The following is a 27,529-nucleotide window of genomic DNA, read 5'->3' as shown; positions in this document are numbered from 1 at the left end:
TTCTGTTTTTGATCCCCTTATTCTTGACTCTTCAGCCAAACAGAAACATCTGTCTAGTCCTCTAAGAATCTATATATAATATATATGAGATAATCTCTTATTATTATAAACGCCAAAAAATATAGGTCCATTTTACTCAATTTTCCATCATAGGACAACCTTGTCATTCCATGAATCATTCAAGTGGGCCTTTATTGTAACACTTCTAAAGCAGATATATCCTTCTTCAAGTAAGGAAACACAGACTATTCAAAATATTCTGGTTTTATCATTGAATATGATATGAAGGAGTGCCTGAGACATAGTGGAATGAGGGAACAGATGATGGATAGTTACTTAAAGGTGAATTGATTGTGTGGGTGTGTGTAAATGTATATATAACATATATGTGAGGAGCTAGTAATCAGCAGGGAGTGAGTTTTATGTTGTTTGGTTACCTAAAATAAAATCCTTGCTAAAGGTGTGGACTTGAACCCTGTTTAAGTACTGTTGTAAAGGCTGTATCTTCTTTATCTTTCTGTATTTTCGGTTGTGGACTGAAATGGGAAAGAAAACTTTTTAAAACCAAGAATTGTTGAAGGATTGCTGCACTTTTTAAAAGCAAGTAACTTGGCACTCATTAGAAGTGTTGTTTACACAGTTGCTTGATCAAGCCACAGAAGAAGCAGGGTTGCAGGTGAGCTGGAGACAGGGGGCTCTGCTTGAATGAAGTCTTGGCCAGGAACAGGTAGCTAATTGGTCTGTGGACTAGATTTTGATAACAAAGGCCTTCTGCGTGCCAATAAGGAGTAAAGATATTTGAGGGAGAAATCATCATACCTATGTTAGAGCAAGAGCTGTCTCTGTTCTCTGCAGTTAAGAACTACCTTAACCTTGAAAAAAAAAGATAATTTTTTCCTCTGCAATTGCTGTAAGCTGTGGCTCTTAAAAAGTACGCCAGAAGCTTAGTGAGAATCAGCCAACCTGTACCCTTTGCAAGCAAGTGAAAGTCTCTGGAGAAGGAAAATCAAGATGCTGCATGTCCTGACAAGCTGAGAGGACTATAATAGTAAATCCTGTGAACAGGGACTGCCTTCCCAGTCTCTCTTTATTCATCACACCTATGTTTATTTTCTTGTCTGTCTGTATTTTTATGACACAGAGATCAAACCCCTCTGCTAATCAAACTAAAAAACCCATAGAAGATCGTCTCAACTCATAATCTGTTAAAAATGTGAGAATGAATGAAGATCCCTGATTTACACTGTATAAATAAAACATAACTATTTAATCCCAACAGTGAACACTAACAAAAATATTAACAAACCAAACACTCTTTTCTCTAACTAAACACTATCCCTTAACTGACCACAATTCCATTAATATACTGTTCCAATAACATAATAATAAAGGTAAATTAGCACTTAATCTCTTAAAGTCCACATAGATGGTCTTCTCTTGTTCCTTCAGCCTTTCTTCCTCTTCCCAAACCTGCTGTCTTCTCTTGGGTTGTCACCTTACTTTTTACTGCAAGTATCTTTAGCTATTAATGTCTTGGTACCTTTTAAATAGATGGTGCCTTCTTAGAGATTTTTTTGAGAGCTTTTCATATTAGATGGGCAGTTAGCTCTCTCAATTTTCAAATGCTCACGTCTTTTATATCCATGATTACACATTAAATTATTATAATTTGATTGGCTTCTGGGTGTCAAAGCAATCCGTTTTAAATTCAATTAGTCCTTTGTCTCCAAGTGTCTTTTTAATTAACTGATTGAATTTAAACTGTTTACTGAGTAAAAATACTGCTTGGGCCTGCTAACTGAATGACTTTTTGATACATTGTATCACTTCAAGTACCAGCAGCTGTTTACCTACAGACATTCATTTTCAAATTTCTAAGCATAACAAGCACTTTATCTTAAAGGGATGACACCATATTTTCCCCCATTTCACAATTTTACCATTTTTACACACCAACGTCATGACTGTATATATGTGCTAAAGTTTTAACTAGTACAGTTATATGTCAACAGTTCATGGTTATTTGTCTGCAGTTAGCATCTATTTATTTGTAATAAATTGTAATTCTTGTTAATTGACCAGAAACCTGGTCCATGTTTTCTGTCAACCTTGGTCTAAAAGACAAGTAAATTGGAGAATTTTGCATATTGTAAATATATTTAACTCTTACATTAACTCTGGCAATAGCGGGGCTTGATTTCCAGCATACTACGTCCAGTGAGGCTAAACACAGTTACCTTTTAGTCGATAATATTGCTAGCAGAGAATGGTTGAGTCAAAACATTAAGTTTCAGGATGTGATTACCCATCCCTATTTTCTGAAAGTGAGCCCAATCACTGGGTATGGCCTTCATTATTACACTGAAGTAGGAGAAGAAGCCAAGGTGTTTTTTTTTCTCAGAATTGGAGCCTGATTATTTGAACACAGGTGAAGATTTGAACAGATTGTTGTGGTTCTGTTCGCCGAGCTGGGAATTTGTCTTGCAAACGTTTCATCCCCTGTCTAGGTGACATCGTCAGTGCTTGGGAGCCTCCTGTGAAGCGCTTCTGTGCTGTTTCCTCCGGCATTTATAGTGGCCTGTCTCTGCCGCTTCCAGTTGTCAGTTCGAGCTGTCCACTGTAGTGGCCGGTATATTGGGTCCAGGTCGATGTGTTTGTTGATAGAGTCTGTGGATGAGTGCCATTCACAAACTCTATCAACAAACACATCGACCTGGACCCAATATACCGGCCACTACAGTGGACAGCTCGAACTGACAACCGGAAGCGGCAGAGACAGGCCACTATAAATGCCGGAGGAAACAGCACAGAAGCGCTTCACAGGAGGCTCCCAAGCACTGACGATGTCACCTAGACAGGGGACGAAACGTTTGCAAGACAAATTCCCAGCTCGGCGAACAGAACCACAACAACAAGCACCCAAGCTACAAATCTTCTACCAAAATTTGAACAGATTATTAATTTTCATGGATACAATGTTATCAAGATGCTGATTTATTGACTGCTAATGAGTCATTAAAGTTAATGGACTGTGCCAAAGTATCGACAGATTTCTAGTTTTGACTCGAGTTAAATCTGTGCATAAGTATATACTGTTCTAACAAATGTTAGAAGAACTAAAAAGCTTCCTAGGAAAGCATTTCTTTCCAGCGGCTTTCACAGCACAAAGGGGATAATTGATGATACCAGGGAAAATGGCAGACACAATATTAGCAAATTGGTGAAACTGTCCAGATACAGGTCACAAGAGGCAATACGAAAGGATAATTTTGTAAAGCAGAGGTGTTTTCAAATGAAAAAATGAACCCCAGAAATGCTCAATGCATAGTCAATTTATGTTTCAGGTGTGATTCAAAGTTCTATTACACCATGACATGTCCTTAATAATACAATAAAGAATTTTAAACTAAACATGAAATGGAGGATTCAGAGGAAGAAGTAGAAGATACAAATTAACAAATTTTAGCCCAGTGATAACATGTGAGTGGCAGAGCCTTTCAATTAGACAGTGGATGCACATCTACTGCACTGTGGAATAGACACTCAACAATGCTACCTCGATGATCTAAGTAATACGGATCAAGACTTTTAAAATTCTGTTAAGTGTCACATTTGGGGATATTGACATACTAAAATATTTGAAAAGATTGATCCTTCCTTTTAAAATAGTGAGAATCAACCATTTTATTAGCACAATGTAGTGTCCAGTGAAACATTATTGTTATTAAGTAAACCATCAATGAAGAAACCACAGATGAAATTGACAAAACTACTGTATTTGGAAAGTCTGAATTTACACAATCGGATATTGTTGTATTCCTTTAATAGAACATGACGCCTCCACTAAAATTTAAAAATTGTTTTTGACATCAGAGTTTAGAAACTTAGAAGAATAAAAGTCAATTGTGTGAAGACTATATAGACAATGTGCCCATATGTCCAATAAAAGGTTTGGGAAGAGATACAGGAATAAGGATGGAGGGGGGACCCATAAGTCCATAGAAGAGATGAGTGAAAAATGCGAGACATGTAAGAAATGTCAAAGGACACTGTCATAGTCTATAGTAAATGTGTCCAAAGCAAGTGATTTTATGAGACAGTGGCTATAGGTATAAAAGTGCAAAGGGTAGTTCCAAGGAGGCCACTCATTCCCAATGACAGAATTTTTAAAATGGCATTAAGTGTATTTGAATGAGGGACAATCCCTTCTTGTAAGAGCCCAGGAGAAAAAAATGCTAGGACTTTTTTGTGCTGTAGCCTTCAAATTTGACCTTGGTGATGGCATAAGATCCTGCCCATTGAACCTGATTCATGTCCAAAGATCCCAAAATCCCTGAATACCAACATTTGCTCATCTTTCGTCCTTTAAAATATATTCAGCTTTTCCATTCTTCTTGCCAACAATGGTAGTTTCATGCTTCCCTGTGTTAAGCTCAATCCACCACTTTTTTGCCCAATCACTATTGTTATGAAGGTATAGGTGTATTCTGTACCTTTAAGAGAGAAACAAAGCTAGCAAGGACTGACTGAAAACAGAGAGTGTTCTGAACAGTTTGAAAATGGAACATTCTGTTGAAACAAATAGCTGGAGTTGCGTTGCCATGAAACAAAAACAAATTCAAATTTGGCCAATCAGTTTAAATTATGCCCCAGATACCAAAATCCAATCGAATTTGAATTTTACTGTTTGGGATGACATCAAACCAATGAAATGATCTGATGTTTTGGGATATAAAACCAGATATTTTGAACAGTTGGGAGGAGAACAGCAAAGAGCAGTCAAGCAAGCACCAACATAAGGCCAGCCGGACAACTCTCTCAAAGATACCTATCCATAAGAAATTTGTGTAGCAGAACACCGAACCCAACCTAACAAAATCTACAAAGTTCAACATCTGAAGACGACAACTGGGTTTGAAAGTGATATACCATAAATTTAAGAGGAAATTTATCAGACCTGTATTGTAACATGGGAGGTAAAGGACAGGTTTAAGAGAAAGGAGTTGTAAATTGTTGTTTTAATGCTCTCTGTTGGACTTAAAGAATAAAATTGTTAATTTTTACTTTAAGAAGTGAGATCTGGGATGGTTGTTTGCCTCTTGAAATTTAACAGATTAAGGCATGAGGTGAGCTTCTCTGTGTGTCGGGCTTAAATTAGCAGAAGGGTTTATCCTGTGTTGTAACACTATTGATCAATATGCCCTTAGAGTTACAGCATCATTTCCCACCTAGCTTTGTATATTGCCTAATTTTTCCTCTTTATGGTAGTGTATGTCATGTAACTCCATTTCTAAACCACGTAAGTCCTTTAACTATTTCTCCTGTGAGGCAAATTTATAATCAAGTTGCTGTGTATCTGTTGTTATCTTTCAAGTTGGAGTTGGTCTCTTGGTTCCAGGTGAGTATATTACCCTACAACTACAATTATTATTAAAGCTGTTTTCTGGGGTTAATCACTTTCTACCCAATCTGAAGTTATTTGAGATGATGAAGGGGAATTATGCATGTGGCTTTTTCCTAAGAGGTATATCCAGCATTTGTGCAGCACCTCATCTCCTGTCCCATTCCTTGAAGTAGGATATGAATCCAGTTTTGCTACCGTATTGACTTAATACAGAATCTGAACCAAGTGCTTTGGCAAATCCCAGTTACTATGACTCAGTTCAATAATGTCAGTTCATCATGAAATTAAGTTCACCCCTCGTTTAAAATAGTCTCTCTGGATTAAGTTGTAGGGCTGTTTTATACGTAACGCATCCCCTACAATAACATCATTAACGACCAAATATTTTCCTGGCCTATGCCCACATATTGACTTATGATCCTGTAATAGCCTTTATAAGTTACTTTGATAGTTTTCTAGAAGATAAAACATAATGCTATCTGACCTTTTATACACCTCCATATTATGCAATCTAATTGCTGAAGGGTCAGCTTTTGAATTTTCAATTTCTGATTCATTTTCCAGTTGTTCTGATCATTCTATTTCATCTTTTACTCCAGGAAATGTTTTTTCCTGTTGACTCTGTTATAATATCTTGTTAACATGTTAATATGCAATATTCACCAATTCTTTCTCCTGTCTGGAGTATTCATCACATAATTTACATAAGTGAGTTTCTTTTTGGTTTGATAAACTCCAGTGAACCTTGCTTCTAGAGTTTCTCCTGAGACAGGTAACAACAGTCACCCCTTATCTCCAAAAGTTCAAATATGGATCCACCACAGTTTTTGTTATTTGTTGAGCATCCTTCAAATAGTTTTTAGCTAACTTGCATGTCCATTTTTCTCTGAAATTTGAAACATAAGCTGGAAGCTTAGAACTCTGGTTTATCGACTTTGCTTTAATTAATTTAAGTGGTCCTCTCTCTTCATATTAATTCAAAAGGATTTGATCTTATCAACTCCTGAGTGTGTTCCGACTGGCAAACAGTAACAAAGGATTCCTTTGTCCCAATCATCACAATATTCATGACAATAAGCTCTATTCATGGTCTCCAAAGCTTTAAGCTATCTTTCCAAAGCACCTTGAGATTATCTGCAAAAACAGAACATGTAATTTTTTTTTTCTCAAAATAGTCATCGATTCTTTGAGTATTTACAACATAGCATTTGAACCTTGATCTGATTGTATTTCTTTGGTTAATCAATATCTCATAAAACGATTGAACCAACTTTTCCCAAAGGCACTTAATTCTGGGAATCTTGTGTAAACGTCCATAATTCTTGCAGGATATTGACTGCCATTTCTGATTTGAAGTCGGGCCCTTACACAATCTAAATAGTTCTTTGGTATCACACTAAAGACTTAGGTTTAATTGATACTTGAGATTTCTCCTACCTGACATGTATGGCAGATCTGGCAAAATGTGACTGCCTTTTTATGTAATCCTAACCAATGGCAATGTTTGAATATTTTAGCCTGTGCATTCCTAATACTTAAGTAACCTATCATTGGAATATTGTGAACCACTAGGAAAATTTCAGTCTGATACTTAGACGGAACTATCACCTATTGAACCATTGGCCATTTGCTCTTGATTTCCTCATACATACTTTAATAACTCTCAGGTATTGTTTCGAAAGCAATTTCTGAGTAAGTTATTTTGTAGAGGTCTTTTAATTCTAAATCCATTTGTTAGATTTCTATTAAAGAAGATGGGTTGAACATATCAGCTTAATTCTGGTAAACTTGACCTTTTTTTTCAACAATTGTATCCAATAACTGTATTTACAAATTATTACCTTGTTTCATGAACTCATTTTCTTCCTGTTTAATTCTATGAATCTGAGATCCAGTCACAACACAGGAAACAATGTTCATCCTGTAAAATTTCTGTTTCTTTTACTCCACAGGTCGTTCTATCATGTTGGTACAGCCAATATTTTTTATCATACCTCATATTTTCTGAAAATAAAATCAATTCCTTTCAGATGAATTTATTACACTGTGCACATACAACTTTTCCATTTATCTAGTCACTCTTTAAACAGCTCAATATAATGAGACTGGATTGTAACCTCCAGATATACCCTCAATTAATATTTCCTCCTTCATTAACCCAACTGGAAGCCAAATAGTCTAAACCTCTTGCTCCAGTATCTCTCAATAACTTTCCTTACCTCCCTAATTTGAAACATAAAGAAATACTTTGAAGTAAAATATTGCAGAACTTCCAAAGGCCTAATTCCCTTTGATATTCAAAAAAGGATCCTCTTAATGCACTTTAAGAATTGTTCTCTTCATACTACTACTAATACTATTCAAATACTTGTTTCTTTTCCTGATGGCCCCTTTTCTGAAGATTCTTTAAACATTCTTACAACTGCTATCAATCTCCCATTTAACTTCCAGCAACCTGCTTTGGTATTTCTAGTCTTATTACAATGAAAGCATATTAATTTATTTATTTAACATTTTTAGTTCTAACCTTTCTCCTTTATGCCTTTAATGTCCTTTTGTCTGTTTTCTAAGACTGGTACCTGTTCCTTCCACAGATTTTCTATTCCGCCAATTTCCATGTTACCCTTTTCCCACCTTCAGTTCTCTGTGTGAGGTACCTATCAGAACTGATGTCTCCTCTAATCCCGAATCCTTAACTTTCATCTAAATAAGTTTTTAATTTTTCAGGAATACTATTTCTGAATTCTTCTATGATCATAATTTCCCTTATATTCTCAAAATTTATCTCTAGTTGAGTGATCTAAACTATTAATTCTGTAGAATTTCTTTCTCTGTTACAAATTCTACAAATGTCCAATTAGGTTTCCTTGTAATCCAAAATTTAATTCATAAGCTTGAGGCACAAATACTTAAAAATCATATACATAGGTATAAATGTTTGGATACATGTATGAATAGATTCAAGAACAGCTTCTTCCCCGCTGTTATTAGACCTCTGAATGGACCTCTCAAATTTTAAACTTGATGTAATCTCACTCTCTGCAGCTGTAACATTGTATTCTTTGCTCTATTCTATTACCTTAATGCACTTTGTATGGTATGATCTGTTGTACTGCACACAAAACAAAATTTTTCATTGTACGTAGGTACATGTGACATTAATAAATCAAATCATAAGTATTGAGTATTTCGTTTTTGACAGTTTTGTACTCTTTTAATTGATATTCTGACAGGCTAATGTATACAATCATAGCTATAACTATCAATACACTCTGGTATATCAAGGTTCAAACATCTTTTGGTAACTTCATCTCTCAAGCCACACACTCAAATAAAATAAAATACCTTTCAAATCAGTCCTTTAGTAATTTAGGCACTAAGTGTAGATTCTTAGTTAAATCATTGGAATCATAATCATCCTCATAGCTATTACTTGTTCCTTTCTTTGGGTTAACTCCAGGAAGGGTGAGAGAGGTCGGCACTTCGGGCAGGAGTCTTTTGTGGATATTCCCATTTCAAACAGGTAAGCTGTTTTGGAAAATGTAGGGGGTGATGGATTCTCAGGGGAACGTAGCACGAACAGCCAAGTTTCTGGTATTGAGACTGGCTCGAATGCAACGAGGGGTACATCGGCTTCCAAGAGATCAATTGTGTTAGAGGATTCTGTAGTCAGAGGTACAGACAGACATTTCTGTGGCCAACAGAGAAAAAGCAGAATGGTGTGTTTTTTCCCTGATGCCAGGATCAAGGATGTCTCAGAGATGGTGCAGAATGTTCTCATGGGGGAGAGGGGCCAGCAGGAAGTCATTGTCCACATTGGAACCAATGACATTGAAAGGGAAAAGGTTGAGACTCTGAAGGGAGATTACAGAGAGTTAGGCAGAAATTTAAAAAGGAGGTCCTCAAGGGTAGTAATATCTGGATTACTCCCAGTGCTACGAGCTAGTGAGGGCAAGAATAGGAGGATAGAGCAGATGAATGAATGGCTGAGGAGCTGGTGTATGGGAGAAGGATTCACATTTTTGGATCATTGGAATCTCTTTTGGGGTAGAAGTGACCTGTACAAGAAGGACGGATTGCACCTAAATTGGAAGGGGACTAATATATTGGCAGAGAAATTTGCTTGGGAGGATTTAAACGAGTAAGGTGGGGAGGTGGGACCCAGGGAGATAGTGAGGAAAGAGATCGATCTGAGACGGGTACAGCTGAGAACAGAAGTGAGTCAAACAGTCAGAGCAGACAGAGACAAGGTAGGACTAATAAACTAAACTGCATTTATTTCAATGCAAGGGGCCTAACAGGGAAGGCAGATTAATTCAGGGCATGGTTACAAACATGGGACTTGAATATCATAGCAATTACGGAAACATGACTCCGGGATGGGCAGGACTGGCAGCTTAATGTTTCAGGATACAAATGCTACAGGAAGGATAGAAAGGGAGGCAAGAGAGGAGGGGGAGTGGTATTTTTGATAAGAAATAGCATTACAGCTGTGCTGAGGGAGGATATTCCCAGAAATATATCCAGGGAAGTTATTTGGGTGGAACTGAGAAATAAGAAAGAGATGATTACCTTATTGGGATTGTATTATAGACCCCTCCCCGCCCCCTCCAATAGTCAGAGGGAAATTGAGAAACAAACTTGTAAGGAGATCTCAACTATCTGTAAGAATAATAGGGTAGTTATGGTAGGGGATTTTAACTTTTCAAACATTGATTGGGACTGCCATAGTGTTAAAGGTTTAGATGGAGAGAAATTTCTTAAGTGTGTACAAGACAATCTTCTGATTCAGTATGTGAATGTACCTACTAGAGAAGGTGCAAAACTTGACCTACTCTTGGGAAATAAGGCAGGGCAGGTGACTGAGGTGTCAGTGGGGGAGCACTTTGGGGCCAGCGACCATAATTCTATTCGTTTTAAAATAGTGATGGAAAAGGATAGACCAGATCTAAAAGTTGAAGTTCTAAATTGGAGAAAGGCCAATTTTGACAGTATTAGGCAAGAACTTTCGAAAGCTGATTGAAGGCAGATGTTCGCAGGTAAAAGGACAGCTGGAAAATGGGAAGCCTTCAGAAATGAGATAACAAGAATCCAGAGGAAGTATATTCCTGTCAGGGTGAAAGGGAAGGCTGGTAGGTATAGGGCTTGCTGAATGACTAAAGAAATTGAGGGTTTGGTTAAGAAAAGGAAGGAAGTATATGTCAGGTATAGACAGGAGAGATCGAGTGAATCCTTAGAAGAGTATAAAGAAAGTAAGAGTATACTTAAGAGGGATATTAAGGAGGGCAAAACGGGGACATGAGATAGCTTTGACAAATAGAATTAAGGAGAATCCAAAGGGTTTTTACAAATATATTAAGGACAAAAGGGTAACTAGGGAGAGAATAGGGCCCCTCAAAGATCAGCAAGGCGGCCTTTGTGTGGAGCCACAGAAAATCGGGGAGATACTAAATGAATATTTTGCATCAGTATTTACTATGGAAAAGGATATGGAAGATATAGACTGTAGGGAAATAGATAGTGACATCTTGCAAAATGTCCAGATTACAGAGGAGGAAGTGCTGAATGTCTTGAAACGGTTAAAAGTGGATAAATCCCCAGGACCTGATCATGTGTACCCGAGAACTAGAGAAGTGATTGCTGGGCCTCTTGCTGAGATATTTGTATCATCGATAGTCACAGGTGAGGTGCCGGAAGACTGGAGGTTGGCAAACATGGTGCCACTGTTTAAGAAGGGCGGTAAAGACAAGCCAGGGAACTATAGACCATAAGACCATAAGACCATAAGACATAGGAGTGGAAGTAAGGCCATTCGGCCCATCGAGTCCACTCCGCCATTCAATCATGGCTGATGCGCATTTCAGCTCCACTTGCCAGCGTTCTCCCCGTAGCCCTTAATTCCTCTAGACAACAAGAACCTATCAATCTCGGCCTTGAAGACATTTAGCGTCCCGGCTTCCACTGCACTCCGTGGCAATGAATTCCACAGGCCCACCACTCTCTGGCTGAAGAAATGTCTCCGCATTTCCGTTCTGAAATGACCCCCTCTAATTCTAAGGCTGTGTCCACGGGTCCTAGTCTCCTCGCCTAACAGAAACAATTTTCTAGCATCCACCTTTTCAAAGCCATGTATTATTTTGTACGTCTCTATTAGATCTCCCCTTAATCTTCTAAACTCCAACGAATACAACCCCAGTATCCTCAGCCGTTCCTCATATGCTAGACCTGTCATTCCAGGGATCATCCGTGTGAATCTCCGCTGGACATGTTCCAGTGCCAGTATGTCCTTCCTGAGGTGTGGGGACCAAAACTGGACACAGTACTCCAAATGGGGCCTAACCAGAGCTTTATAAAGTCTTAGTAGTACATCTCTGCTTTTATATTCCAACCCTCTTGAGATAAGAGACAACATTGCATTCGCTTTCTTAATCACAGACTCAACCTGCATGTTTACCTTTAGAGAATCCTCGACTAGCACTCCCAGATCCCATTGTGCTTTGGCTTTATTAAGTTTCTCACCATTTAGAAAGTAGTCCATTCCTATATTCGTTTTGCCAAAGTGCAAGACCTCGCACTTGCTCACGTTAAATTCCATCAGCCATTTCCTGGACCACTCTCCCAACCTGTCTAGATCCTTCTGTAGCCTCCCCACTTCCTCAGTACTACCTGCCTGTCTACCTAACTTTGTATCATCGGCAAACTTCGCTAGAATGCCCCCGGTTCCCTCATCCAAATCATTAATATATAATGCGAACAGCTGTGGCCCCAGCACCGAACCCTGCGGGACACCGCTCGTCACCGGCTGCCATTCTGAAAAAGAACCTTTTATCCCAACTCTCTGCCTTCTGTTAGATAGCCAATCCTCAATCCATCCCAGCAGCTCACCTCGAACACCATGGGCCCTCACCTTGCTCAGCAGCCTCCCGTGTGGCACCTTATCAAAGGCCTTTTGAAAGTCCAGATAGACCACATCCACTGGGTTCCCCTGGTCTAACCTACTTGTTACCTCTTCAAAAAATTCCAACAGGTTTGTCAGGCATGACCTCCCTTTACTAAATCCATGTTGACTTGTTCTAATCAGACTCTGCTCTTCCAAGAATTTAGAAACCTCATCCTTAATGATGGATTCTAGAATTTTACCAACAACCGAGGTTAAGCTGATTGGCCTATAATTTTCCATCTTTTGCCTTGATCCTTTCTTGAACAAGGGGGTTACTACAGCCATCTTCCAATCGTCCGGGACCTTTCCTGACTCCAGTGACTCTTGAAAGATCTCAACCAATGCCTCTGCTATTTCCTCAGCAACCTCTCTCAGAACTCTAGGGTGTATCCCATCGGGGCCAGGAGATTTATCAATTTTAAGACTTTTTAACTTTTCTAGCACTATCTCTTTCGTAATGGCAACCATACTCAACTCAGCCCGGTGACACCCTTTAATTTTTGGGATATTACTCCTGTCTTCCACTGTGAAAACTGACGCAAAGTACTTGTTAAGTTCTCCTGCTATTTCCTTATCTCCCATCACTAGGCTCCCTGCATCAGTTTGAAGTGGCCCAATGTCTACTTTTGCCTGTCGTTTGTTTCTTATGTACTGAAAGAAACTTTTACTATTATTTCTAATATTACTGGCTAGCCTACCTTCATATTTGATCCTCTCATTTCTTATTACACTCTTTGTTATCCTCTGTTTGCTTTTGTATCCTTCCCAATCTTCTGATTTCCCACTGTTCTTAGCCACTTTATAGGATCTCTCTTTTTCTTTAATACATTTCCTGACTTCCTTTGTCAGCCAAGGTTGTCTAATCCCTCCCCGGTTAATCTTTCTTTTCTTGGGAATGAACCTCTGTACAGTGTCCTCAATTATACCTACAAACTCCTGCCATTTTTGCTCTAGTGTCTTCCCGGTTAGCCTCTGCTTCCAGTCTATTTTAGTCAGTTCCTCTCTCATGTCAGGTGAGCCTGACCTCAGTGGTGGGCAAGTTGTTGGAGGGAATCCTGAGGGACAGGATGTACATGTATTTAGAAAGGCAAGGACTGATTCAAGATAGTCAATATGGCTTTGTGCGTGGGAAATCATGTCTCACAAACTTGATTGAGCTTTTTGAAGAAGTAACAAAGAAGATTGATGAGGGCAGAGTGGTAGATGTGATCTATATGGACTTCAGTAAGGCGTTCGACAAGGTTCCCCATGGGAGACTGATTAGCAAGGTTAGAGCTCATGGAATACAGGGAGAACTGGCCATTTGGATACAGAACTGGCTCAAAGGTAGAAGACAGAGGGTGGTGATGGAGGGTTGTTTTTCAGACTGGAGGCCTGATCGGTGCTGGGTCCTCTACTTTTTGTCATTTACATAAATGATTTGGATGCGAGCATAAGAGGTACAGTTAGTAGGTTTGCACCAAAATTGGAGGTTTAGTAGACAGCGAAGAGGGTTACTCAGATTACAACAGGATCTGGACCTGATGAGCCAATGGGCTGAAAAGTGGCAGATGGAGTTTAATTCAGATAAATGCGAGGTGCTGCATTTTGGGAAAGCAAAGCTTATCAGGACTTATACACTTAATGGTAAGGGGAGTGTTGCTGAACAAAGAGATCTTGGAGTGCAACTCCTTGAAAGTGGAGTCGCAGGGAGACAGGATATTGAAGAAGGCTTATGGTATGTTTTCCTTCATTGGTCAGAGTATTGAGTACAGGAGTTGGGAGGTCATGTTGTGGCTGTACAGGACATTGGTTAGGCCACTGTTGGAATATTGCATGCAATTCTGGTCTCTTTCCTATTGGAAAGATGTTGTGAAACTTGAAAGGGTTCAGAAAAGATTTACGAGGATGTTGCCAGGGTTGGAGCATGTGAGCTACAGGGAGAGGCTGAACAGGTTGGAGCTGTTTTCCCTGAAGCATTGGAGGCTGAGGGGTGACCTTATAGAGGTTTAAAAAATTATGAGGGGCATGGATAGGATAAATAGACAAAGTCTTTTCCCTGTGGTTGGGGAGTCCAGAACTAGAGGGCATAGCTATAGGGTGAGAGGGGAAAGATATAAAAGAGACCTAAGGGGCAACTTTTTCATGCAGAGGGTGGTATGTGTATGGAATGAGCTGCCAGAGGATATGGTGGAGGCTGGTACAATTGCAACATTTAAGAGGCATTTGGATGGGCATATGAATAGGAAGGGTTTGGAGGGATATGGGCCGGGTGCTGGCAGGTGGGACTAGATTGGGTTGGGATGTCTGGTCGGCATGGACAGGTTGGACCGAAGGGTCTTTTTCCATGCTGTACATCTCTATGACTCTATGACTGTTTACTCTGAGCTTTTCTTTGGTTAACTCATGTAGTCTCAGTTCTCTATCTTTTTGGACTTTGAGTATTATTAATTCCATCTTCATCTATTTTTGTTTATTCATAATTTCCGTTATCCTATGTTCTCTTTTTCTTTTATTCTACATTTGAAGTTTTCTTAATTCTCAGTCCCTTTCCATTACCTTCTGCTTTTCTCTTTGTTTCTTCGAGTATCTTAGTTATTTCCAGCTATGGCACCCCAATTTCCCATTTACCTTTTTCTATCAGAATGTTGGATAATCATTTCAATCATCTTATCCAGCCAAAATTCTGCTTTAACTTCTACCTTCAAATTATCTGCTGAAACTCAGTTTAGTTTTAGTGAACAGTTTCAATTAGTCTTAATTAATGTGAAAAAAACTCTTAGTAATGTTCAAAGCCATCTTCAATTTCCATGCAATTGACTTTGTCACAATGCAAATATTTTATATTCAGAACCTCCACCGGTCAGTAATTTTAAAACAAAAGGATCCTTCTTAAATTCGGTGAAGTCAAATTCCACAAGATCACTTCTTAGAGACATAGAGTTATAACAGCATGGAAATGTAGAAGCATGATCCAACTCATCCACACCAACCAGATATCTAGTCCCATTTGCCAGAATTTGGCCCACATCCTTCTAAACCCTTTCTATTTATGTACCCATCCAGATGCCTTTCAAATGTTGTAATTGTACCTGCCTCTGCTACCTCCTCTGCCAGCTCATTCCATACATGCACCACCCTCTGTGAAAAAGTTGCCCTTCAGGTCCCTTTTAAATCTTTCCTCTTTCACCATAAACCTCTGCCCTCTGGTTTTGTACTGGGAAAATGATCTTGGCTATTCACCTAAAACATGCCCCTCATGATTTTATAAACCTATATAAAGTCATCCCTCAGCCTCCAGACCTCCAGCCTATTCAGCCTCTCCCCATAACTGAAACCCTCCAATCCTGGTAACATCCTTGTAATCCCCTCTGAATCGTTTCAAGTTTAAAAAAAAGCAGGGAAACCAGAGTTGAATGCAGTATTCTAAAAGTGGCCTTACCAATATCCTGTACAGCTGCAACATGATATCCCAACTCCTATACACAATGCACTGACCAATGAAGGCAAGAATGCCAAGCACCTTTTTTACCACCTTGTCTCTTTGTTTGCCAACACTTCCCATTGCTTTACCATTAACTGTATAATCCTGCCCTGTTTTGCCTTACCAAAATGCAGCATCTCACATTCATCCAAATTAAACTCAACCTGCCCATTGACCCATCTGATCAGGGTGCAGTTGTACTCTGAGATAACCCTCCTCACTGTCCAGTACACCACCAATTTTGGTGTCATCTGTCAAATGTACTAATGAAACCTTCTATATTTGCTTCCAAATAATCTATTTGAATGATGAAATGCAGTGGACCCAACACCATTTCCTGCAGTTGCAGGCCTCCAGTCTGAAAAACAACCCTCTACCACCACCCTCTGTTTCATACCTTTAATGGAGGTAGTAAAATGGAATGGATACAGCAATGGCTAAAGGCTGGTAACCCATAACCAGTGGAGTGCCACAGGGACCAGTTCTGGGGCCACAATTACTTACAATATATTATATAACTTGGATGAGGTAAGTGAATGCATTATTGTCAAGTTTGCAGATGACACAAAATCAGCAGCAAGGCAAGTGGTGAGGATAATACCAAAAATCTGCAGAGGTATATAGACAGGTTAAACAAAGGGGATAAACTTGGCAGATGGAATATAAAGCAAAAAAAGTGAGACTTTGCATCTTGGCAGGAAGAATAGAGGAGCTGAATATTATTTAAATGGACAAAGACTGCAGAAACCTGCAGTTGAATGTATTTGGTGTCCTTGTCCATGAATCACAAAAAGCCAGCATTAGGGTTTAAGGAAGGCAAATAGAATACTTGTCTTTATTTCAAAGGGAATGGATGGTAAAAGTTGTGAGGTTTTGCTAAAACTATACAAGGCACTTGTCAAACCACAACTGGAACATGTGAACAGTTTTGGGTCTGTTATCCAAGGAAGGCTAGACTGGCATTGGAGGCAATCCACCGAAGATTCACTCAGCCAATCCTGGGTATGGAAGGACCATTTTACAAATAGAAGTTGAGTAGGTTAGGCCTGTACTTACTGGAGTTCTGAAGAATGAGAGGCAACCTTATTGAAATATACAAGGTTCTCAGCGAGTTTCACAGGGTAGATGTGAAGTGGTTGTTTCCCCTTGTGGGATAGCCTTGGACCAGAAGCTTTAATCGTTTCAGAGTAAGGAGTCACCCATTGAAGACAGAGTAGAGGAACAATTTCCTCTCTACAAGGAGAGTGAATCTGCGGAATTCTTTACCACGGGTGGCTGTTGAAGCTGGATCATTAAGTATACTCAAGAATGGGAGAGCCATTTTTAATGTAGAAAGGAATTGACCATAATGGGGAAAAGGCAGGAAAGTGGAGTTGTGGATGTTCAGATTAGATTGAATGGTGGAGCAGTCTTGATGGGCTGAAAGGACTGCTTCCACTCCTGCTCCTGCGTCTTATATGCAAATACCACAGAGGTGCCAGGCTGGGCTAAACTGAGAGGTAAGGGGGATTTTGGGAGAGCTGGTCGGGGAGCAGGGCTGATTGAGGCAGAGAAAGAACCTGCGTGATAAAGGCTGGGTGGGGAAGAAGTAGCAGCAAGTCTGAGCAAGATGGAGGTATGACGCCTCAGCAGCCTACCTTTACACATTTTATGATATCAGCTGATGTTATTACTGCACAAGTCAGATTCCAGACTAATATTTGGTTTGATAGATCACATTTTGTTTCATTTTCATTTACTAAGGTAGTCTTTCACTGAAACACAGGTTGCAGATTTGTCATAGAGTCATAGAGATGTACAGCACAAAACAGACCCTTCGGTCCAACTCATCCATGCTGACCAGATATCCCAAACCAATCTAGTTCCACCTGCCAGCACCTGGCCCATATCCCTCCAAACTTTTCTTATTCATATACCCATCCAGGTGCCTTTTAAATGTTGCAATTGTACTAGCCTCCATCACATCCTCTGACAGCTCATTCCATACACATACCACCCTCTGAGTGAAAAAGTTGCCCCTTAGGTCTCTTTTATTTCTTACCTTTTCATGCTAAACCTATGCCCTCTAACTCAAATCGTCCAACCCTGGCATCGTCCTTGTAAATCTTTTCTGAACCCTTTCAAGTTTCATAACATCTTTCCGATAGGAATGAGACCAGAATTGCATGCAATATTCCATGGCCTAACCAATGTCCTGTACAGCCGCAACATGACCTCCCAACTCCTGTACTCAATTCTCTGACCAATAAAGGAAGGCGGCACGGTGGCACAGTGGTTAGCACTGCTGCCTCACAGCACCAGAGACCTGGGTTCAATTCCCGCCTCAGGCAACTGACTGTGTGGAGTTTGCACGTTCTCCCCGTGTCTGCGTGGGTTTCCTCCGGGTGCTCCGGTTTCCTTCGGTGCAGGATCAGGTGAATTGGCCATGCTAAATTGCCCGTAGTGTTAGGTAAGGGGTAAATGTAGATGTAGGGGTATGGGTGGGTACGCTTCGGCGGGGCGGTGTGGACTTGTTGGGCCGAAGGGCCTGTTTCCACACTGTAAGTAATCTAATCTAATCTATCTAATCAAACGCTTTCTTCACTATCCTATCTACCTGTGACTCTACTTTCAAGGAGCTATGAACCTGCACTCCAAGGTCTCTTTGTTCAGCAACACTCCCTAGGACCTTACCATTAAGTGTCTAAGTCCTGCTAAGATTTGCGTTCCCAAAATGCAGCACCTCACAATTATCTAAATTAAACTCCACCTGCCACATCTCAGCCCATTGGCCCGTCTGATCAAGATCCCGTTGTAATCTGAGGTAACCTTCTTCACTGTCCACTACATTTCCAATTTTGGTGTCATCTGCAAACTTACTAAGTATACCTCTTATGTTCATTCCAAATCTTTTACATAAATGATGAAAAGTAGTGGACCCAGCAGTGATCCTTGTGGCACTCCACTGGTCACAGGCCTCCAGTCTGAAAAACAACCCTCCATCACCACCCTCTGTCTTCTACCTTTGAGCCAGTTCTGTATCCAAATGGCCAGTTCTCCCTGTATTCCATGAGCTCTAACCTTGCTAATCAGTCTCCCATGGGGAACCTTGTCGAATGCCTTACTGAAGTCCATATAGATCACATCTACCATTCTGCCCTCATCAATCTTCTTTGTTACTTCTTCAAAAAGCTCAATCAAGTTTGTGAGACATGATTTCCCACGCATAAAGCCATGTTGACTATCCCGAATCAGTCCTTGCCTTTCCAAATATCTGTACATCCTGTCCATAGGATTCCCTCCAACAACTTGCCCACCACTCACATCAGGCTCACTGGTCGATAGTTCCCTGGCTTATCCTTACCACCTTTTTAAATAGTGGCACCGCTTTAGCCAACCTCCAGTTTTCCAGCACCTCACCTGTGACTATCGATGATACAAATATCTCAGTAAGAAGCCCAACAATCACTTCCCTAGCTTCCCACAGAGTTCGAGAGTACACCTGATCAGGTCCTGGGGAATTATCCACTTTTAAGCATTCAAGAATAAACTATAAGTTATTACACAAAAGAAATGAAGATAAAATACACAAACTAAACTGTTAAGTATAACATAATTGTACAGATTTCAGCATGTACAGGAAAATGCAATCTCAGCTAGCCCAACACCATTGCAATACAGTATTCGAACACTAGAGAATATTCTATTGCCATTGCCCATGGTAGTTTTAGTTGACTCCCCTTTTTAGCACAGGCACAAAACCAGGCAGCATATCCTTATTTGCCAGCAGTAATCAGTAAGGAGGGGTGAACATTTTGCTGTGCACCACCACATTACAACCTTCACCATGTGCCAATAGCAACATGACAAACACATTACACATGCATCAAACATATGGCCATGTCTTCAAATTTAGGGGGAGTGTTCCTTTGGCAAGTCAAGAGAGACTGTTGTCAGTCAAGGGCACCCACTATATAAGTCCAGGGGTTAGAAATGATTAGTCTGCTGCTGGGATCAGTCAGGGTCGGTGGGTTTGTACATCTGTAGTCTGGGAGTAGGTCAAGGTCATTCCTGCATGTCCAGTGAAAACTGGCTGAGGGGAGTCACAGGAAGTCAGTTGGGCTGCTGCACAGAAATCAGGGGGTCTTAAGCCATATGTTAATACTGTTTGGCTCAGTGGATCAAAAGTTGGACTGTAACCAGTGCTGGGGTGTGGCCACTAAAAGTCAGGGGGGCTTTATCAGAGGTTACTGCCTCAGAAATAATGCTGAGGAGCTCAGTTGTGAGGATTGGAGGCAACATAGTGGAATATAAAAGGATAACAATTGTGAAGGGGAGAAACTCCATATATAAGGGAGGGGGGAACACTTGATCATGGAAGGGAAAGGCATAATGCATGGAGTAATCAACAGTAAGCAGCATCCTGGCTTCGATGGGGGCCAGTGGACTACTATAACTGGCATGTTGACTTGATATGCCTAGAACTGGGGCAAGGTAAAGTGAATAGATGAAGAGTTAGATAGGCAGTTTGAGTGAAAATGCTGGGAAGTTCAAAACTGACTGGGTTGACAGGAAGAGCTGCCAAGAAGGGAATGTGTACATTTGGGGTTTCACCAAGTGTAAGAAGCTGAGTCTGAGATACTCTGTGTTAGGAGCGACTGCTGTTTCCTTCTATCATACTGTAGTTAACAAATATGTAAATGGAGCTGAAAATGGTTGCAACCAGACCTGGAATGGGAAGGGTACATTTTTTATTCTGTGAAAGAGATGGCTTCACTCTTGAGGTTTGTGAGGCCTTCAAAGGGCAACAGCATTATTGCAAGCACCCATTCTGTACTGGTGAAAGACAACTGTCAGCACTGTGAACTTTAGGCATTAATCTTCTATGTGGCTCAAAGCACAGTTGATAACATCATATAAAATGAAGAATCAATCCCACTAATGCCTATGATGCCTAAGCATAGTTTTACAGCCTGAAAATAATTACCCAATTTTGCAAATTGGGAGTACTTAACCAAGTTCCCATATCATACGCATGGTGCTGCTTACTTAGTACCTTGGGCCATAAAACATTATGTATCACTGAGGATGACTAGGCTTTGCACCTTTCATGTTGCAGTTGCAGTCGGACATACATTCATTGCCTGAACAGCAAGGCGTCAGTTACATTTGTGCAGTTGTTTTTCAACTGCTCCTTGCGTTTTCTGTACTATTGCTCCAATCTTTCCAATTTTCCCACTACTCTTTACTATTGAGTTGGTTTAGTGAATGCTATTTTTCCACAGAGATGGTTGTTGCAAATGCTTTCAATTTTCCATTATTGTGTTCATCATTATGCCAAGGAAACTGCTGTTGTAACCACCAGGAATTTGAAAAGACTTTATCATACTGAGCTGTTAATCCCTGTTATTTAATGAGCATTGCCTTTTTTGTCAGACACTTTGACCTCCAGATGTACCAGTATGTACACATATTCATATGCTTGGAAAAATGTAATTATTGTGACAAAGAGATTCAATTTCAGTATATTAGCTGTGCTGTTTTTTTTTCTAATGGTAAATTAAACTTTAATCATCTGAATTCACATGTACCTGCAGTTGCAATTTGAATTGCATTGTGCAACAAAGATATAAAGAATAGTTAAATTGTTTTGGTTAATCATACTGTACATATACCATGTTTCATTTGGCTGTAGATGTGGGACTAGAGATAGACAAGCCCATATTTTCCTGTTACTGGTTGGAGTGCCAATTTGTTGTCATGGTCAACCAGCTGGGCTATTTTATTGAGGCTGGATCGAGACTGTATTACAGTTACCCACTGGTGACAGGTAGGCAATGAGGCCAATTAAGTTGCTCAGTGTCAGAATCTAACTAGAAATTTCTAAACTGTAGGCTCACCCCTACAGTGCCCAAAGCCCAGCTATTGAATTAGAATATAAGAACATAATAACTAGAATGAGGAGTAGGCAACTCAACTCTCCGTCCCACCATCCGCACCTACTGCACAATTCAATGTAATCATGGCTGATCTCACCTGGGCCTCAATTCCACTTTCCTATCCAGTCTCCTTAACCCTTCAACTTATTACTAAATAAGGATCTGCTTTCTTCCTCCTTAGATAAATTCATTGCCGAAGCATCCACCACACTCTGTGGTAGTGAATTCCACCGACTCACATGACTTTGAGAGATATAATTTCTCCTTAACGTAAAATTATTGAGAGAATTGAGGGAGCCTCCTAGAAATAAACTGGGGCATGGAAAACATCAATACCTCATTAAACTTAAGCACACCATTTCCACTCCCTTTCCCCAGTCCCAATTGCCAAGGGCTCACAGCTGCAATGGCAAACTGTCCCTTGAATGGGGTTTCCTTCCACAATAAAGGTCTGATAATTGGGGTCACAGTTTATTTCAACCCTAAAAAAAGAATCTTCAGAGTTACCTCCAATTTAAGGCACTGTATTACAGTCAATTCTGCTATAACGTGATATTTCCATTCTCATGCAATCCCATGTTCTTGGAAAATCATGTAATAGCAACACGGTTTAGCTAATAAGGCCGGAATCACATTATAACCAACACACGCTTTAAAAGTTTTCACTTTAGAAACAGTGTCCCCAGTTTGTCAATCACGTTATAGCAAATTTGTCTTAATGAAATATAAATTAAAGCAGAACGACCTGTATTTCATTTACCAACAAAGGCCGCCCCACCTCAGACTGTGGGACTGCCAATCTTCCATCAAAGCAGGCCTTCAATTAGCCTTCCAGTTTCGGAAACCTGTCCTCCTTCAATAGCACAGGCTCCATGATGCAGCTTAATTGACTACCTTTTCAAAAATGGCCCTTTGGCTTCCTTCACTAGCAATTATGGGTGTCTGACATATATTGATTCTTAATGGTGGAATTAGGACCTAGGACCAAACATTAAGTCCATGGATTCTGTGAAATTTGGGTTTGAAAGAGTAGAAGAATGTCAGATGATTCTCCTTAGTTAAAAGATTCTTCTTAAAGGTAATTGATTTTCATGACACAGAAGAAGCATAATCTTTAAATTAAAGTATCAGCACATTTGTATTTTTGTATCATTTTCATTTCTTCGCAGGGAAAATTGCTTATTTTATATAAAGATTGAATAAGTCAGATTTTGAGTATTTAGCCAAAAATTCTGAATTGAATCTCAGATTCAGAAATCATTCAAAATTTATAACCAGGCTTGAATGAGTTTCATAAGTTTTCATTCAGGCTGATCAATGAACTGTTTTACAGTGGTAAAATGATCTAACTGAGGGTGAGAAAATTGGATGTACAGTCTTGCCTTACAGAAGGATGTCTTTTTGCCTGATAACAAAATGACATTGCTGACAGGTGTGGAAATATCATGTCTTTAGATTTGAAAGAAGAAATGTGATGTTGATGCATCAGTACAAGAATACAAAAATGAGAATTATAGAAATGTAAAATAACCTGTTAGAAAAATAATACAAAGCACTATTTTTGTTTTACTAATTTGTGATACTGTACTTGTAAAATTATAATTATCTGCACTTGCCATGAAAGCGGTAATGCGTGATTTAATATGTTTACCATTGCAAATTTACTTCGGCTATAAATTAAGCTAAGTAATTGAGCTTTAGATGGGAAACTGAACAGAATACCAACAACTGATGACTAACGATTTCTTAATAAAATTATTTGTACTTGCAAATGTTAAAAACCTATGCTTTATCTTGGTAACGAATCATAATGATGTTATAAATCAATGTAGTTTCACATGTTTCTGAATATATTTGGGTAATTTGTTACTAAGTAACCTTACAGAGGGGAAATCTTCAACTATGCTTCAAGTACTCCTTATCTCACACGCAACTGTCACGCTAAATGTCTTACAAATTGTTGGTTGGCTTGATTAACTAAGCCTGCTACTCAGCAATCAATTTAAATTAGGCTTTACTCTGAGATAATACAAAGCAGGAGCTTGGACTAATTAAACCAATACTAGGTTAAATGCTAAAATAACAATTCTATTATGTGTTCATTACTGCAAAGACTCCGCCCATTTGAGCCAAGTAATTTGTTTCTTGCTTTCTTCATAAACCTCCTACACTTTCAAAACTGAGTGAACTGGCCCAATATGGAATTCCTTGTTCTAATCATTTACCTTTGTTCAACAATACAAGACTGGCAACAATAAAACTGGCAACATTTATTAACACTATTTGCTATTTTCCTTTGAACATCTTAATTTCATGATATGGAAGCTTTCAGAAGGACCAAATTATGGCTTCTGATGCAACTGAGTATATTAGAAAATCAGAACATCTCCATCTTCATATTTTGTTTAAGAAAAGAAAACATTCCCTTTAAACATTAAAATACAGGAAATGACTTTAAAATTCTGCCAGTTTTTGCCAAATGAAACAAATGATTTTCAGTGAAATGTTGAAAAGACAATACTTAAATGTGTTTTTGAATAAACATTCATTTACTCATTCGTAGTGACAAAAGTGACTAGTGTTCTCAGGGCTTCCTTCAGCACGGAAAAGCTATCAGTTTTAGAAAGCATTAGCTTGCATCTGAGTTTATTATTTGAATATGGTAATTAATACTAAAAGGTTTGCCTTCTTGGTATTTCTATACCAACCGAATATCAACACATTAACTACCTACACAGCAAGGCAATTGCAAGTAAGTGTTACTGTTTCACAGTTTGAAATAAATTTCTATATCACAGCAAGTAAGAAAATGTAACATTAGTAAAATTGTGAAGTTCTCCACTATCAGATCATGATTCTTGTCTCTGAAGAACATCCTCACAAGACTGTTTATCCTGTGCTCGTAAACTATCGAGGTAACACTGCCAGATTATTTCAGTTAGAAGTTAAAATGCTGCAGCTTTGTATTAAACAAGTGACATATCTGTGATTTATTTGTCTTGGATAGTTCTAGTACAGATTAAATGAAAAACAGATTGTGCTGTTATTCTAAAATAATTAATTGTGGAAGTACTTTAGAAATTCATGGAAAATGGCAGTATTGGAGTGCAAACATTTTGCATGATTGTTAGCATTTGAAGATGGTGGTCTATCCTGTATGCTATTATTTTAAAACTGCTGTGAGCATGACCTCTTTGCGCTGATGAAGAAAGCACAGAATGATTGCAAACTAAATTTGTGCTAGAACTATTCTACATTTTGAAGTGTTGTACTGATGTCATACACTGTCATGATTCCACAAATAGAAGTTAAAAGAAAGAGAGGAGGAGTTACAAAACAAATTCCAATTTTGTTACAGAACACACATTGGAATATTATACATGCTGGAACCGAAATCTTGTCTGCCAGTTCAAGTGAGTATAAAAGTTTGTTTCAAAGATCACAAATTTATCGCAGCCAATTTATCCCTCAACCAGTGCCCATTACAGTAAATTCATCTCTTCAATTAGCTAACTAAAGTCTTTTTACCATAAGACCATAAGACATAGGAGCAGAAATTAGGCCATTCAGCCCATCAAGTCTGCTCTGCCATTCAATCATGGCTGATAATCCCATTCTCCCACTTTCTCCGCATAATCCTTTATCCTCTTAATACTCAAGAACCTGTCTATCTCAGTCTTAATTATACTCAGTGAACGGACTCCACAGTCGTCTGTGGCAATGAATTCAATAGATTCGCCACTCTCTGGCTGGAGAAGTTTAGACAATAGACAATAGGTGCAGGAGTAGGCCATTCTGCCCTTCAAGCCTGCACCACCATTCAATATGATCATGGCTGATCATCCTTAATCAGTATCCTCTTCCTGCCTTATCTCCATAACCCTTGATTCCATTATCCTTGAGAGCTCTATCCAACTCTTTCTTAAATGAATCCAGAGACTGGGCCTCCACTGCCCTCTGGGGCAGAGCATTCCACACAGCCACCACTCTCTGGGTGAAGAAGTTTCTCCTCATCTCTGTCCTAAATGGTCTACCCCATATTTTTAAGCTGTTGTCCTCTGGTTCGGCACTCACCCATCAGCAGAAACATGTTTCCTGCCTCCAGAGGGTCCAATCATTTAATAATCTTATATGTCTCAATCAGATCCCCTCTCAGTCTTCTAAACTCAAGGGTATACAAGCCCAGTCACTCCAGTCTTTCAGCATAAGGTGGTCCTGCCATTCCAGGAATTGACTTCGTGAACCTATGCTGCACTCCCTCAATAGCCAGAATGTCTTTCCTCAAATTTGGAGACCAGAACTGCACACAATACTCCCGGTGTGGTCTCACCAGGGCCCTGTACAGCTGCAGAAGAACCTCTTTGCTTCTATACTCAATCCCTCTTGTTATGAAGGCCAGCATGCTATTAGCCTTCTTCACTACCTGCTGTACCTGCATGCTTACCTTCATTGACTGGTGTACAAGAATACCCAGATCTCTTTGTACTCCCCCTTTTCCTAAATTGATTCCATTTAGGTAGTAATCTGCCTTCTTGTTCTTGCCACCAAAGTGGATAACCATATATTTATCCACATTAAACTGCATCTGCCATGCATCTGACCACTCACCTAACCTGTCCAGGTCACCCTGTAATCTCCTAACATCCTCCTCACATTTCACCCTGCCACCCAGCTTAGTATCATCAGCAAATTTGCTAATGTTATTGCTGATACCATCTTCTATATCATTAATATATATTGTAAAAAGCTGCGGTCCCAGCACTGATCCCTGCGGTACCCCACTGGTCACTGCCTGCCATTCTGAAATGGAGCCGTTTATCACTACTCTTTGTTTTCTGTCAGCCAAGCAACTTTCAATCCAAGTTAGTACTTTGCCCCCAGTACCATGTGCCCTAATTTTGCTCACTAACCTCCTAAGTGGGACTTTATCAAAAGCTTTCTGAAAGTCCAGGTACACTACATCTACTGGATCTCCCTTATCCATCTTCAGAGTAAGCATGCAGGTACAAAAACATTCCAGAAGATTAGTCAAGCATGATTTCCCCTTTATAAATCCATGCTGACTCTGACCTATCCTGTTACTACTATCCAGATGTGTCATAATTTCATCCTTTATAATAGACTCCAGCATCTTTCCCACCACTGAAGTCAGACTAACTGGTCTATAATTTCCTGCTTTCTCTCTCCCACCTTTTTTTAAAAAGTGGTACAACATTAGCCACCCTTCAATCCACAGGAACTGATTCCCGAATCTATCGAACTCTGGAAAATAATCACCAACACATCCACGATTTCTCGAACCACCTCCTTCAGTACCCTGGGATGTCGACGATCAGGCCCCGGGGACTTATCAACCTTCAGACCTTACAGTCTCTCCAACAACAATTCCTGGCAAATATAAATTCCCTTAAGTTCAGGTCCTTCAACCACTGTTACCTCAAGGAGATTGCTTGTGTCTTCCCCAGTGAACATAGATCTGAAGTACCAATTCAATTCTTCTGCCATTTCTTTGTTCCCTGTAATATAGTCCCCTGTTTCTGTCTTCAAGGGCCCAATTTTAGTCTTAACCGTTTTTTTTGCCTTTCACATACCTAAAAAAGCTTTTACTATCCTCCTTTATATTTTTGGCCAGTTTACCTTTGTACCTCATTTTTTCTCTGCGTATTTCCTTCTTAGTAATCCTCTGTTGTTCTTTAAAAGCTTCCCAGTCCTCCGTTTTCCCACTTATCTTTGCTATGTTATACCTTTTCTCTTTTAACTTTCTGAGTTTCTCCTTATCTCCATTCTAAATGGTCTTCCCTTTA

The 27,529-nt window shown here is 39.5% G+C and overlaps 1 long non-coding RNA gene across 1 annotated transcript in view; it reads left to right on the top strand.

The window, feature by feature from the left end:
* The window catches only part of LOC140496357 (uncharacterized), a 241,284-nt gene that overhangs the window by 197,438 nt on the left and 16,317 nt on the right, over window positions 1–27,529 (top strand). Inside the window, exon 2 of the long non-coding RNA XR_011964251.1 lies at window positions 25,084–25,138. This is a non-coding gene — a long non-coding RNA (uncharacterized lncRNA). The remainder of the gene's footprint in view (window positions 1–25,083; window positions 25,139–27,529) is intronic.

Source organism: Chiloscyllium punctatum, chromosome 26 (assembly GCF_047496795.1).
Source record: "Chiloscyllium punctatum isolate Juve2018m chromosome 26, sChiPun1.3, whole genome shotgun sequence".
Classification (NCBI taxonomy): Eukaryota; Metazoa; Chordata; class Chondrichthyes; order Orectolobiformes; family Hemiscylliidae; genus Chiloscyllium; species Chiloscyllium punctatum.
Note: the sequence above shows the minus strand (reverse complement) of the source record. Positions and strands in the feature narration are given on the sequence as shown.